The 16,563-nt window shown below is 42.8% G+C and overlaps 1 protein-coding gene across 4 annotated transcripts in view; it reads left to right on the top strand.

The window, feature by feature from the left end:
- The first annotated feature begins 230 nt into the window (after positions 1 to 230).
- plcb4b (phospholipase C, beta 4b) overlaps positions 231 to 16,563 on the top strand; it is a 59,854-nt gene continuing 43,521 nt past the window's right edge. For 2 of the 4 annotated variants that reach the window (XM_079180320.1, XM_079180317.1), the window contains exons 1-3: positions 231 to 447; positions 3,688 to 3,733; positions 15,351 to 15,421. The gene's annotated coding sequence lies outside the window, so the exon portion shown is untranslated. Of the gene's footprint in view, positions 448 to 2,157; positions 2,233 to 3,687; positions 3,734 to 15,350; positions 15,422 to 16,563 lie in introns of those variants that run through there. The other 2 variants (XM_079180318.1, XM_079180319.1) reach the window with 2 other exon arrangements.

The following is a 16,563-nucleotide window of genomic DNA, read 5'->3' as shown; positions in this document are numbered from 1 at the left end:
TTCTGCTGGATGACTCACTCTGTCAACGCACACTCATTCACTCATTATAGCGCACATACACGCACGCAAACGCGTACGCGCAGGCACGTTTGGTGGTGGTGGTGGTGGTGGTGTGGGGAGAGGAGGAGGAGGAGGAGGAGGGGGAGGAGGGATGCGCTTGCAGCAGCTGAAGAGGGCTTCCTAATCAGAGTTTACCACCAGGGCCGTTCATTCTCCACTGGAGGGCGAGTGGTACAAGAGCACCGGGACACTCCGGCAGCGGGAGGGAGACAAACAGAGCAGACAGTCGGAAGAAGGGAGACACGGGACAGAGCAGCAGCAGCAGCAGCAGCTGGAAGACACACAGACAAGAGACACTGAGAGGAAAACCCCGGATCCTGCAAAAGCATCATTTCTTTTCCGCCCCGTCGGATTAAACCCTGTCCCCGTCTCCAGCACCGACATCACGTAAGACCTTCTGCAAATGTCTCTCTCATACAGCTGATAACGTAATATTCAGAGTTTAAACGGTGGGCTGCACGCTGTTGAATAGAATTGGTTTGTTTTTGCTGCTGCACGGATGCAGTGTTGAGACGGGACCCTTTTTCTTTTTATTATTTAAACTCCATCACGCTAGCTCTTGCAGAGGCTCACTCTCCAAATCCGGCTCTCATCATTCAGACATCCTCTCAATGCCCCCCTCTCTCTCTCTCTCCCTCTCTCCCTCTCTGTCTCCCTCTCTCTCTATCTCTCACACACACACACAGCTGGGGACAGTAGCTTAATTGCTAGCTAGCTAGCCAGACGCATTACAATGGACCCTTTAGCGATTTGATATCGAATGTACTCTCGCGTTTCGCACGTCGCTGCGGCTTTCTCTTCCAGGTAAATACGACACAACAGAGACTGTGAAACGCAGCGGGGTTACTGGTGTTTCCAGCGGGCTGGGAGGGTTAGCCGGTGGAGCTAGCTGTAGCGGGACAGATCAGACAGCCAGCCCCGGCCGAGATGACAGCCACGGTGCCCACAACTGCACCGTGGCCATAAAAAGTCAACGGACAAATGTCTTTTTATTGACACAAATGGTGCGTGCATTATGGCTTGCTGCACATGTAGCGTGCACACCCTATTGGCCTGCAAAATAATCTTACTGTAATGTTTAATTAAATCTGTTACAACTGGTGCATTCAAAGACTGCTGCTGGTAGTCGTGCAGGCAGTGAATCTGGGAGCTGCAGCTGCCATGTATGCATGATTCACTGTGTTCATTGTATTCATACAAGTCCATCTTTAAGGTAATATCAATGTTTGACAAATAAGCAGTGGGATGTTAAAAGTATGAGATTTGATTTGTTTTCAGTCTATTTGCATCAAATTAATTGGTGAGAAAGAGGTTGAATATTGCATTTCACCGTTGATATCATGACTTTGTTTCTCTGTTAAATCAATATCAGTTTATTGTTTTTGGGACTTCCCGTTCCTTTTTATTAAGCGGAAGACATGCTTGTAAAAAAATAAAAAACTGTACAAATGACAGCGTTGCTTAGTTTAAGAGTCAGAAAGCAGATGTCTATTTATAAAAAACAGTTTTATCACACGCACCCAAAAGGTAGAGAGGGTTATTTGTTATAACCTGCAGGTAACTCAGTTTATTTACTCTGCAAATAGCCCTTCATGTTTTATTTTGTTCAAGGTTTCGGTCGACTTGTCTGCTTTTAAAATGAATTAATGAACGTGCGTACAGTAGATGGTGCCTTAACGAGCTGCTTCACACCGACCTGGTGTGTCTTCTGATATATTATGAGCCATATTTGCAGAGGAACCCGGTTTTGTTCTTGTAAAATGTCGCACCGGTGTGTTACAGTTCATTTTAATGTTGTTTGGCCTCCATATCTAATCTCACAAGGCTTTTAGTCAGGCACCACAGAGGGAGTCATTATTGTAAAAATGACTGAAGGTTGTCCCCCCCCACCTCTCCTTCAAACCTGTGTCTGCCGCTGCTCATGAAAGATCACAACTATTATGTGAAGAGAAACAAATTCGTCTCTGGCTTATTGACTGCCGCTTAAACGTTTCACTAGTGATTACAGGAGCAAACATTACCCTCCCTCTCAAAAATAACAATCCCTTACCTGAGGCTTAAACATGGACTGTGAAGCATTTTGATGAAGAGCGGTGACCTAAGAAGCTTAAAGGCTAAACCGAGGGGTGTGCAGGTGTTTTATTGTTACATTTGTTTTTGGGACCGGATGACGTAAGTGTTACATTTGTGCTCCACTTAGTTTTCAGTGCCTTTGATAGAATTATTTGGTTATTTTCAGGAGGCACTGCACAGTACAGTGCCTTCCTGTTGCACGTTTTTTTGGTAATAGGATAGCTGCATTATTAGAGCTTTAATGATAATCCCGGTACTTTTTAACCTAATACTGTATTATGATCATGATTATCACCCGTTAGTATTCGTGTTAATGATTAGAGGCAGTATCACGCTGGAAAATGATTACATTTTAAAATGATTGTTGTTTTGGTATTGCTGATACTTTGAACGTTTTGCGTGGCTGCTGTTCTGCTCCAAGCGGAGTGAAATCATCCTGGTGCGTCTGGCTTAAAGTGTACAGCCTGTACGTGTACTCTGTGCAATGCAGGCAGTGGCAGTGGGATTTAATTTACTGCTCAGAATTGGAGAGCTTGAAGGGAAATTGCATTATTTTCTTCGATACCTCAGTGCATTTAGCCAGAAAGAATAACACTATCTTTGCTTTGAGTCACTGAGAGGCTAACGACAAAAATGGATTTTTGAATCTTGGATTAAATGACATCGTGTGATTTGAGATGGAGGAAAGTTTATTACAGTGTTACACATGTGAGTGTGTTGCAGCCATTGATGCAGTATTGGGTGGATTTGGCTATGAACTGTCTCAGGCACACATTGCCCAGTGTTGTCTTTTGGGAGGCTTGTGTTTCTACGGGGAGGCTGATTGTAGCTGTAGGGTTTGGTTCAAACAGTAATGAAGTGAGAAAGATCTCTTGTTGTCTCTTTGTATGCTTTCACATTGAATTGCTCGGCAGTTAAAGGTTTGCACTCAGAGGGGCTTTGTTGGAGTCCATCGCTCTGCCTGCCAATTTACTGTACATCTCGATTTGCTTGTTCCTTTTCTGACGGCTGGCTGGTTTCCTCTCATTTATTTCCCTCTGTTTCTTCTCCATAACTAGGAGGCTCTGGTCTCGATTAGCTCGGCTGTCCTTTCATCCCTTTTCTGTTTTGACGGGGACTATCAGGTTTTTATCACAGCATTCTTGACGAAGCTGTCCGTCACCCTCGCGTATGTTTGAAGCCCTCACACAGAGAGATCTGCGAGCCAGCCAGATGGATTGATAGGCCAACAGACGAAGCAGCCTGGCACACCAACTGACAGGCGAAGTGTTTGGTAGTACGTCAAAAACATGTTGAATCACAGCCCCCCGACATGTCTGCCCTCATTGTTGAAGGCTGCTGTGAAGCTGTTTGTCGATATTGTGATTTACTTTATGTTTTTCTTGGCAGGAGAGTATAGCGGGACGTGGTATGTGCTCGTCTCTCTGTGTGGTTTTCGTCTCTTCCTACTGTATGGCAGCGCTTTAGACCTCGTCCAAATAAGTCCAGATACAGGCCTCTGGAATCATGAAATTCTCTCCCCTTCTTACCGCATGTCCTTTTTTGTCTCTGCAGGCCAAGACATGAGCTTCTCCCACTGAACGTTATTGATGCTGAACTGGTGAGTTTTTTGGGGGGGTTGCTCGCTGCTATTGGTCTCTGCAGCGATACACACATTTATTTTTCTCGGGGTTTGTTTTTATTCAATCCCTGTTTGTCTAACAGCACAGCTGGCTACCATCTAGTAGCAATTGATCACAAGGATCCGTTCCCAGAAGTTTGGATAACACAGGCGGCCTCTTTTTATATGAGTTTCTTGTTTCCACAGCATCTGGTTCATTATTGCATATTTATAACTTAGTCTGCATTAAAGTAATTGATTAGTGCATGCATAATGTGTATGAAACATATGGCTTCATCCTGCCTGTAAGCCTCCATGACAAGTTATGTAAACCAAAAAACGACTCAAGGAGATGAGGAATGCTTCGGATTTTCCTGCCGTATAATATTTGGCTCAGATATCCATCCGGCTCTTATTTTTGCCTCTTTGCCCACTCAGTCATTCAAAGTGTTCGACGTTGCAAACGAGTTGCATCGTGAGCTGGAAACGACAGACATTTTATTGGACTCGCGATGAATGATGAAAGCAAGAGTCCCATAGTTTCACCGTATCTTTCATACGAGACCGATGTGCAGCTTTGGCCGATCGACAGCCAGACATCGCTCATTGATAAGTAGATTGCATGGCTGCTGCCGCTGCTGCTGCACGCTCGCTCATGCCAAGCTGGAAGCTGTAACGGGGCTGAGAGGTGATTGCTCCCTCCAATATGTTCTGTTGTAATGACGCGATCTGTATTAATAATGTAATGTGTGTAGCATGCAGGCTGTCTGTTAGCTGGGCCTGATTAATTTAGCACTAAGCTTTATTTTAGGAGAGCGGTATACATTTTCATCATCCCAAATTATATTTGCTTCATTGCTATAAGTATTTAAGCGTATGACATACGATGATGAATAGGAAACTACCACTATAATACTGTCGGGCGGAGCTGTTATTGTTTTAAAAAACAAGATGATTTTATTTTAGAAAGGTTTATAAGTCTAATCTAATCGCTTGAATCCTACAAGTAACCAACTCACACGTTTTTACAATTGCGAGATCACTAACATGCAGCTATGTCTATGAAGAGCAAAGCATCAATGGCAAAAATACAATATTTCCTAAAGCATCACAGACCGTATCGACAGATTTCACAAATGATCTCATCTGACATAAATGTGCTGTGAATCTGAGATTCTGCTGATGACTTTTTAAACGTCAGAGCTCTGTTCTTCAGGCTTTATTTGAGGATTTGGAGCTCGTGATGGTTAAACACCGTGTAGTGGTCGTACTCTTTACTCCTAGAGGCTGGAAGGAGATAAACTTTTCTAAAACGTTACGTTTCTACGTAAAAACCTGTGGAGCTAACATTATCAGCGTACGTTAGCACATCATTAACTAGCATTAGCACTTCTATGCTATGCTAGCTACTGAAGGTATGCATTTGTAATGATTGTAACGGTGAATAAAGATCTACCCGGCTGTACAGGAACAGTGTTCCTAATTTCATTTTCTTCCATTTCAATCATCAGATGATGTGGTGGTTGACTTTTACACTGTGATCTGTAGCTTTAGTTTCTATCTTTTATCTTTGTAACCTGTTTCTCACTGCTGAATCAGTCTGACATCCTGTATCCTTCACACACACACACACACACACACACACACACACCCTTCTGTCTGAAATTGCTTTTTCATTTTTCCCAAAATTAGATGATTTTTATTCAGTGACAGGGTGGCTCCATGGTAACATAGCTCTGACAGCTTGACGGAGTAGCAGCGGGGGGGGGGGGGGGGGGGGGGGGGGGGGGGGGCGGGGCTTAGCGAGGGGTCAATTTAGAAGAAATGTCAATCACTGTAACGCTCTCTTGCTGTTTTCCATTATGTTCTGATGTAGTCAACGAGGGAGAAAATGACGACGGACGTGCTTCATGCTCAGTTTATTTAACATGTGTTTGGTACAACAAGGAAACTGCATCTGCTCCTCTAATGGTGTATCTGTATGTGTGTACATCTGTAAATACAATACAGTGACAAAGCTCAGGTCAACATCAGTTTGATTACATTTGATAGAAATTCCTTTTGAGCAGTTTTTTATTAAAAAAAATTATGTTTTAACGGCTGTATTAATGCTCTCAATATCATACACAGAACCTTTTAGTAGATCATTCCTGTAATAAGTTGATAACTCTGTTATGACAAAAGTATCATTGAACCTCCGTTGGATCCTTCCAACTGTGAAAACTTAAATGCTATTCATAGCAGCAGCAGTCATGCATCACCAGCACCTGTACTAGCAGCAGAGTCAACATGTACGTCGATTGGCTCCAGCACCCTGAAACGCTGTCCTACCCTCCGCTGCGTTTTCAGACCGTGACATTCATTGAAAATATGGATGTGACAGTCACTTGAGGCTGCATCCAGACTGAGGAGGCTGTCACGATCAAAGGAAAGGCATCTTTTAAATGTAATCCAGAAGCAGAGAGGAAATGGCTCCTCTAAAATAGCAAAAACCAAAAACACTTTTGTGTTCATCTAAATGTGCTGGAGCAGCTTGTTTTGTGATATAAAAAAGGGAATGAAGGATTCCAATTAGTCTAATGTTTCTGATTGATTAAGTGTGCAGTTCAATCAAGAATATAGCTTCAACTACTGACTTATTGTGGTAAAAAGTCAACTTAAGTCACACTAAATACAGTAGACTTGATTCAGTCTTAGTTTAAAGTTTTGTAGGAGAAGGACATAGTTATTGCTAGGTCACTATAGGGTGAGCGCTTGCATATAAAGTCTACTACATGCTACGCTTTATCAGCACGGACGCTCAGTTCTGCTGGCCTGTGACACTACTAACCGGCTCATTAAAGGCCCAACGCCGTCTTCCGCTCTCCATTCTGATTAAATCAACTCCGCTCCGTCAGTCTCTCGGCTTCAAATGCAACGGATCAAAACCCGGCCGCAACCCTCACCGGTCCAGATTTATATGTGAGCACAGTGTTTTGCTGCTTTGAGAAAGAGCGGGATCAATGATGAGAGAGTGTGTCTTCACAGCAAGGGCAAGTGTGGCTGGAGGGTGAATATAATGACAGGGGTATTCTCTGCAGACGCTCAGCCAGAGAGAGAGAGAGAGAGAGAGAGAGAGAGGGAAAGGTCGAGAGCGAAAGAGAGGGAGCCGCTTACTCTGACACCAACAGATGGGATCTGCCGCCATCAAGTCAATATTTACTGTTTCTTAACAAAGAAATGGGCAGCATTAGCTTAGCTGGTTCAGTAGCGAGCAGCGGACGCGTCCCGGTTGGTGTGAAAGAGGCTCCGCAGAGTAAAAACAACACTTCAGTGATGGTAATTGTTGCTCTGCTCCAGGTGTGGCTCTAAAAATACATTGCAACTGAAAAAGAGAGAGCCATTAGCCACCCCTACGCTCTTTGAGTCTTCTCTGCTTCCATCCTCCCCGTCTTTTTTAAATGCACACACTCTACCCATGGCTCAATCCACTATGGGGATACGTGTGAACGCAATTTGCACTTCCAATTAAACTGTCGACCTCTGCTCCAGAATGCAAAACTTGATTTTGTAACATCCTCTCCAGGATAGCTATTATTACCCAGGCAGCCCAGTAATAGAGAGAACAGGGCTACACACTGATGAGGATCATTGAAGTCAGCACTTATCTCACCGTCAATATTTGAGACACTTTTGAGACATTTTTGATTGATCTTTGTGTATATTGATTTATTTATTGATGCGAGAGATCAAACCATCGTCAGATCTTCCATCTCTAACTTGGAGCAGGTTGTGGTTTTCTACAACAAATGTTTCAATAAGCAAACATGCAAAGATCTGCAGCATGTGTGTGTGTTTTGAGGTGGGGGGGGGGGTGCAGATTATTCACATTAAAATAAGAGCGCAGTGTGAAAGAATAAAAACTGAAAACATAGCAGAATACATTAGGCTAGAGATGGCCTAAAGCATGCTGCCGAGCCTGCAACACGGCTCCAACACATGACTCGCTGGTCAGATCAGATGACTAGATAAACAGCAGGAATGTTGCTTCTTCTCATTTCTACAGCACTGCTCTTGTCTGACTGGGCAATGAGAGATATATGTATGTGTGTGTGTGTGTGTGTGTGTGTGTGTGTGTGTGTGTACAGTACATGCTAAAAAAGCATCTTTTATCAGCCCACTACTGTACCAGATAGAAAGTCCAAGCAATTCTGTAACATTTAGCAGCTGAGCTTATAACTTATCCTGCTCAGATATGTTTAGAAATACAGAATACAGAGCAAGGCATAATTGTCTCTATGTAGTCTTTGACTTGCATAATGTAATGGCTGGTTTTATGCTGCTTTATACAGGCCTTATTTATGTTTATTTCTGTAAAGACAAAGGGGATTTTAATGCCATTTATTTATTTTTTTAGTTTACAACTCGTAAAATGAATTTAAAAAAGGCTCCCTGAACTCTGAGTGATGGAAATATACATTATAAACACACAGTATAAAAGATTTCCGACCAGTGCCAGATATTTGTCAAAGGCCCGAAGCCATTTCTCTTCAGACACTTCTCGCATGTCATTTAAACAAACGTCGGGGCTTAGCACATGAATCCATTAGAAGGCTATCATAACAAACTGTGGAAGTAATGTAAAGTTTAGAAGAGTGTCACAATCAAAGCACATTATAAGAAGAGTTTTGTAAATCTTACGTTGGTAAATAATGGGAGACATTTCTTTCCCAAATGACACGACTATTGGAGCACACAAAGGAGGACAGGGAAGGATGTATATAAACTGTATATATCACATATTATATATACATTTTTTCCTATTCATCCTAAAGGCAGTTACTCAGTGAAAACCCTCTCCAGCTGCTTCAACATGCTCTTCGTGCCCAATAAAGAACCAGGTCTGTAGAAAGCAGTTAAATAACAAGAGAGGTGTAAAATTGCCATTCATCCAACACAAAAGGTGGTTGATGAATTCATTATAACTTTGTTATTGTTTGCTCAGTTAAAATTGACTATAGTATATCAGTTATACAAGTCGCCAGCGTTTGAACCATCTATGAAGTAAAATTGTATGACCTGTGTCATCGTAGTACAATGAAAAACATTGTTATTTCCACCGTCAGTGAGGCCTTTGTATGTCAGCTTCAGGTTTAAATAAGCCTGCATGTCACTCCATGTTAGCAATCCTCATATCAAAAAATACAGCAAAGCACTTAAAGTTGTAACCCTTAGAATATTTCAGTTCTGCTTGATTTTTGCAACACCTGTGGTTACTGTGGCACCGACTTTACTCTGAGGAGCTCTGAGGGAAGGAAACACTTTGTGTGTAGCTTACATGACTCCATGTCTGTGAACCCCTTGTGTGTAGGTAGTAACAATATAAATGGAGATAATTGTGGATTGGCTATTCCAAAATCCAAAAATGCCAAACTTGCATAGTGTCAAAAGCTCGGTTAGATTTAATGAAAATCTTACAAATTCCCAAGTGAGCATATATGAATTTCTTGAGTCACAAACTAACATCGGCATCTGGGAGAGCAGAGACACTTTTTGTGTGTTTGTGTGTTGTTTACCAGCGTACCGCTGTTCCCCAGCCTTGGACCAGATGCCAAATATGGTGTGGGAATTACAGCTCCATCTGTAGTGATCCATGTTGTGTTTGAGTAATAATGGAATGTTAATGTAACAACTTGAGACTTAAATTGAAAAGCCACAATGGCTTCAATTAAACAGATAGATGGCACACATAACGTGCCTGAGAAGGGCTCAAGTAACACTGATCTCGACATTGTTTTCGTGTCACACCAGCACACATTGTTCTGTGTAATAGCTCTCCGTATTAGCTGAGGTTGAATGGTTTCCCATCATTGGTAGTAAAGAACATGTCTCCCTGACAGCGCTGGACTCCATCACTGCTAAATAATGTAATCCACTAATTAGCCAGAAGGTTGTGTGAGGGGGAAGCAGAGCTCTCCCAGTGTGAGCAGAGAGACCCAAGCCTTATTTTGTCCTCCTTTTTAAGACGGCCTTTCATCCTTCTCCAAGGCAAAAAGAGTGAAAGTCACTCTGTGACTCACTAAGTAGAAAAACCCATCTCCCTCTCACCTTTTCTCTCTGCCTGGATGTTATTCTCTCTGGCTGCCTCTCTCCTTGGCCCTCGGGGAGTTGGCTCCTGACAGCATCACAGAGAAAAAGAAATGTGAAAAGTCAAAGTGTATGTGAAATGTTTTTGTGCGTGTTCATCTCTCTCTCTCTCTCTCTCTCTCTCTCTCTCTCTCTCTCTCTCTCTCTCTCTCTCTCTCTCTCTCTCTCTCTCTCTCTCTCTGTCTGTGTCTGTGTCTGTGTGTGTGTGTCTGTGTGTGTCTGTGTGTCTGAGTGCTGAAGGAAATGGTGTTTCAATCCATTCTAGTCAGTGCTGGTCTTATGGTTGGTTGTTTGTTTGTTTGTTTTTTGAATACATCTCTGCATGAAGAATGTAAATCACATATTTTATTGTGTCATTAAAGATGGCACACTTCACATAATAACTAACTATAACACCATCATACTGAATATAAAAACAAAACTTCAAGTGAAACCTCTCCAGTCATAATAGTGTTTTGGTGAATTATGGCTGAAATTGAAATGCAGAGAAGCTCCACATGTCTGGGTCTATAAGTAATTTAGGATAAGTTCACACTTCCTTGACTTTTTTTGACACATAGCTAAATGTTTCAAAATGTATATCAGCTGCAGGTAATAGGAGCAGCTGCAGATAATGCAATATTTGTACAAAAGTAGTGGCCTGCAGTTTATTTAAGTACTTTACACATGCAATGCCAAGTCAACACATTTTTTTTATGCAAATACAGAATGTCACTGAACTCTGACGGGCAGTAAAATTTAAAGAAAGAATCGTTTATTTTGGTAAATCCGCCTTTTCACTTTTTTTGCCAAAAGAGAAGCATGAGAGAAAACAGGAGCGCATTAACTTCCTGGAGTCTCAACTGGTTTCCCAACAAGCTCACAGGGACGACGAGACAATTTGTAACCCGTAAAACCACAACGGTTTGGTTGTGTACGGATGAAACAGATGAGATGTAAAGTGTTAATTAGTGACAAAGCTAAGTCAGGCTAACTGGCTGCTGGCGGCTGCTTCGCGTTAGTCTGTCTTCTCATGTTTACCAAGTTGTTCACGATGTCCAATTTCGTTCATGCAGTTCAATCATTCTTTAGTGTTCCCGTTTCTCTAGATTTCCCTCTGACCAAAACTTAGAAATGACGATATAGTGAAAAATACCCTCCCTATTTTTAGGCCACAGAATAATCACTTTCCAATCTGGTGACCCGACTTCGACCCGCCTCAGAGAGCCCGCCGCCCCGTGGGACACAGCTGCATGGTAAACAAGGGGGCGGGCTTTCTCCCGAGCGCTCGGTGTTGTTTGATGTCCCCTTCACAGCGACTCTCAAAAGAGCAATTTAGAAGAGGCAGACAGCTGACATCGGGGTGATTCTGTCACTCCCCTGACAGTGAACAGTGAGTCCCTCAGAGAGCTGCATGTCTGTCTACGGGCTGGGCCAATATCCTGAAGCGGGGACGTATGCTTTTATCTCTTGATCCCACCCGGTCATTCTCTTCATGTCTAAGCCAGCTTATGAGAGACGTTTTGGTGAATGTCACCCCCCCCCTCCATTCATTGTGGATACTCTTGTATATGTGTGTTTATTTTCAGACGGCACATTACAAGTTATGCTCTTGTTTTATAACCATATTTTTCCAGGATGTGTGTCGTTTTCTAGATAAGGCTATTCCAGGTAACATGGATAATGTCACTTCCCCTGCCATATCCCATCTTGTGATACCTGTGGGAGTGTGTGTGTGTGTGTGTGTGTGGGGGGGGGGTGGTTGGCTGCGTTAACAGTGCTGTCCTTTTAATCAGCACCCCTGTGTATTTCTCCCGTAGAGCTGTCATTGGTTGAGTGATGACGGCAGAGCTGCCGCTGTTTACACCTTTTAAATCCGGCAGGCGGGGGTGAGATTACCAGCCTCTCACCTGTTGTCCTAATCAAAGGAGTTATGACTGCACCGCTGGATGTTACTCAGAATAGCTCCTTCTAAAAATACACACATACTGTAAAATACACACACAATAAAAGGGTAGAGTGAGGGAGCCTATCGGGTAACAAAGTACATCCTTTCTATGTTTGATATTGTCTGTCCATCGCTGAACTATACTGGAGGTGCATGGCTCCACTTTAGCGTTCTAGTCTGCTAGTGACGTTCTGTATAGTGGTTACTACGGTATGTGTTATTTCTTATAAAAAGTCAAAGGTAACTGAAGCAGTATACATTTATATTATTAGATTAAGCTGAACTTAATCTAAATGTTCATTATGATATCATGTGTAGTCCGAGAAATAATGAAGAACATCTCGTTTGTATCGTCAGAATTTCCTTCCAGTACTTGGACTCAATGATATATTTATTTGATATCTTTGGTACTACATTGGTCCACATTTAACAAAAGATCAGCGCCATGATGTCCTCCCCATTATGGGTGTACATGTGATTCAGATAGTCATGAAGACGGCTCCTTAGGGAAAGTCATATCCTCCAGGAAACAGCCATACAGGAAGTAATAGGCAGAGAGCTCGTGTAAATGACCGATGAAACAATGGAAATGACCGAGTGTTAAGTGTCTCCAGGATAACATTGTTAACATGCAGTGTTGGATCGCAGTACTCGGTGCAAAATGCAGCTTGTTCAGTTTCCAAAATGCCCATAAAAAGCAACAGAGACCGGACAGAAAAGTACATTATTGTGTGACTAAAACATTCTTACTTTCAGAAATACTTTTGGCACATATTTCTTTTCTGGACAACTCTTGTTAACCGATCATTAACTGTTGAATCCATCATTTATCACCAGCTGCAGTGTTTCCAAGTTCACCCGTCTGGGAGAGTTAGCAGCTACAACGTTGTGTGCATTGTTGTGGACAAAAATGTCCTTCGATACGATTATTTAGGCTGTGAGGTTGTCAGCTGTGTGTCTGTCAGGGTTTACGTCATTGATTGCATTAATCTGTCAACAATATTTGTCTGTTAATGGTTAGAAGGTTAATGGTTAACGTCCCAGATTGAAAAACAAATCCGAGCACATTAATCATATTTTTTGTGCTACATAGGCAGAGAATTTATTTAGATTTTATACTATTGACTCATAACGGACCAGGCGGCCACCTCAGGATCTGAAACGTGAAGCCAGCCCGTTGCTACTACAGAGTGTGAAGGCCTTGGCTGCCTAAGCTGGAGCTATGTACCTGCCTGAGGGAATCGAGCAGCACAATCAATGTACGAGCTCCCAAGTTTCTCCATTTATTTTTTTATTTATCAGGAAGCAGCTTTTTTTTTTATAATTTCTTATCACATATAAACCGCATTATTTGATTTTGTTGTTGTTGTGCCACCTATAGATGCTTTTTCTCTGGATCTTACTGTTTCCGTTCTCACCATCAGAACATAAATCCTGATCTCTGTGTGTGTATATTCGACATGGCCTCCCTGTTTTTGGTGCGGAGCGTACCCACTGATCCCCTCCCCTGGCTGAAGAGGCCTGTGAACGGCTCTCTGCCTGCGAGGCCACTTGACATGTAGAATATATTTGATCCCCATAAGCTGTGCCGCTGTGGGACAGGCCCATTCACATGGAGAGGAGAGGGAGACAGATGGGTAAATAGGAGGCCGAGGACTCCAAAGACAGGATGGATGGAGCAGGATCAATATGGATCGGATCAATGGGACATTACCTGTTACAGCTTAAATCAATTTCTCATTACTAATCTCTGATTTATTTATATGTTAAATTCCCTAATGAAGTAAATCTTTTTTCTCTGAGAAAGCCTGTAATCCAAAACTATTTATAATCTCCTATCTCCTTGAATGTTTGCAGAGTCCTTGTATACACATTGATGTGTCGGCTGCACGGTTTGTTCAATTTAAAACCATTGATAGATAATTACACACTCCATCTACTCGAGTCCTCAAACAGAGCCTAATAAGTGCCCTTTGGACCAAGTGTCCAATCTCACAGAGACACGGAAGTCCTTTAATAAATAAAAGCTAACTGAAGCTGTATATGTTCACATTATTGTGAAAGCTGAACTTCATCTAAATAAGATGGTATATTAACCAAGCAGTTTAATTCATAGCCCTGTTCATTATATCATGTGTAGTCCGAGAAATAATGAAGAACATCTCGTTTGTATCGTCAGAATTTCCTTCCAGTACTTGGACTCAATGATGTATTTATTTAACATCTTTGGTACTACATTGGTCCACATTTAACAAAAGATCAGTGCCATGATATCCTCCCTATTATGGGTGTACATGTGATTCAGATAGTCATGAAGACGGCTCCTTAGGGAAAGTGATATCCTCCAGGAAACAGCCATACAGGAAGTAATAGGCAGAGAGCTCGTGTAAATGACAGATGAAACAATGGAAATGACCGAGTGTTAAGTGTCCAGGATAACATTGTTAACATGCATTGTTGGATCGCAGTACTCGGTGCAACATGCAGCTCGTTCAGTTTCCAAAATGCCCGTAAAAAGCAACAGAGACCTGACAGAAAATGTAATCATTTTGAAATTAGAATATATATTCAGTCATTTAATATAGCTTAACATCAACCGTAAGTGTTTTGTCCTTATTAAAACATACCTAAACGCCTTGTGCAAAACAGAATAAAGGGGCCAGTCACATGATACGGAGCTTACAATAATCAACATTAATAAAATAGGATCATTCCGTATATAACAGCTGTTGAACAGCAACTTTCTCTCTCTTAGCGGTTGAAATCCCGCCTTGTCTGAGCTCATCTGCCAAAGTTTATCTTGCAAAAGTGACTGCAAACCATTACCGCCACAGTTCCTGTCCTGCACTGGTCAAAGCGAGATGGAGCGGTGATGAGGAGGTGAAGAGAGACACAAGCAGAGTCACAGTCACTGCTAAGTACAGGAAACGCTCAGGGATCTGTCTTGTCCTCGGTGCGGACATAAGGATATAAGATGGCTTGCCAAGTGGAGGATTATCCTCCTTTCCATCTATAGCCGCTTTGTTCCTGTTTCGCTCCTTCTCCCCGTCTGTCCCTTTTGAACCCAGTCTGTAATTTTACATTTACGTTTGAAGCTTTTAGGAAGCGCTCCTCGTTCTTGGTGACATTCCTACTCACTCAGAAGCTACGGCGGAGCAGATGCGGAGGTGTTGCTGTTCGTCTTAATTTGCCAGCTCATTTCCACCACTCTCTCTCTGACGAAGGCAACCTTTTGTTAAGGGAAGCAGATTCTTATTAAAAGTTTATTAAGCAGACGCCAGAGGAATGATTACAATTCTCCACAAGCCAAATAGGATGAGGGGCATGGGGGGGGGGGGGGGGGGGGGGGGGGGGAGTGATTACACCCCAGTGTATGTCGCGCTGAGACGTGTGTTTGTGTGTCTCCCCTGAAGGCAGAACAAGCATCTGTAATATTACTGTAAGTGTACAAGATGAATAATGAAGTCAGAAGCACAGTGGATGACTGCAAATTACACTTCACTAATCCATCCGTTTTGTGTTCTTCCTCTCTCTCTCCTTTTCCTTCTGTGTGTCTCTTTTTAGAGTGGTCCAGTGCTGTCCTCCAGTGTTACCCCCCCCTCCCCTCAATTTTCTGTCCCTCTGTTTGTCGCCTGGTAAGTACTCTCAGATTCACCTCCCACGTATACAGTTTAGAGGCGTTCAGTGTTTTTCAATCCCGTACGTAATCACCGGCTCACTGCCCTGCAAATTGTCGTCACCTTTTATGAAACGGTATTGTTTCCTGTAAATGGACACGGAGAGGCATTGTGTGTTTTTCTCTTGATGGGGCAAAAGAGCCTCTCCCCCCAGATAATATTTCATGTCTTGAATCTAACCCTGCCTCTAAAAACCTGGGAAAGGGTTGGGAAGCCTCTCTCACTGATCACAGAGCAGCTTCATGGATCAAATGATGCCACTTTCAGATCTTAGATTGGCCAAGGAGACAACAGTTGCTCTCTCATTACAACCCCGATTCAGGTCAGTTAAAATGACATCTGTTTCACTATTTAGAACAAAACCAAGCGCTTCAAAACAAAGGTAATAAGAAATGGAACATGCCGTGTGTGGACACCAGTTGTCACATTGGTCAAAAAAAAAATCATCTTCTGTATCTTATTGCAAAATGTAGAGACGTGTTATCAATGTTGAAATGAGTGTATATCTTATTATTAATCAGTAAGTGCTTCTTGCACGTACTCAGGAAAGCAACAACACGAGCCAGCTCTAATGTAACAGTCCCAGCTATCTGTTATCGCCAATTAAAGGGCTTGTTTACTAGAAGCAAGGGTGTGTGTGCGTGTGTGTGTGTGTGGCCAGGGCTTTTACTGATGGGTGTAGATGGCCTCTGTTTAGACATGTGTGTTCTCTGGCCTGATGGGATGCTTGGGCTGGGTGGGATAGTGAGTCCCTCTGTCTCTAAAAATACACACTGGGATCCCATTCAGAGGCTGGTATTTGCCGGTTTGTGTGTGTGTGTGTGTGTGTGTGTGTGTGTGTGTGTGTGTGTGTGTGTGTGTGTGTGTGTGTGTGTGTGTGTGTGTGTGTGTGTGTGTGTGTGTGTGTGTGTGTGTGTGTGTGTGTGTGTGTCTTCGTGACGCTGGAGGCTATTACTGGCCAGCAGGGTTGCCATGGAGACCAGTGGTGTCAGACAGGAGCAACATCTGCGGGAGTGTTTTGTCAAGACAGGTTTTCCTCTTCCTGTCTTCTCGCGCTCGCCCTCCGTCGGCCTTTCTAGTCAAAGCCTCGCTCGCTGTAA

Source organism: Pholis gunnellus, assembly GCF_910591455.1.
Source record: "Pholis gunnellus genome assembly, chromosome: 19".
In the NCBI taxonomy this organism is placed as follows: domain Eukaryota; kingdom Metazoa; phylum Chordata; class Actinopteri; order Perciformes; family Pholidae; genus Pholis; species Pholis gunnellus.
This window is presented reverse-complemented; position numbering and strand designations above follow the sequence as displayed.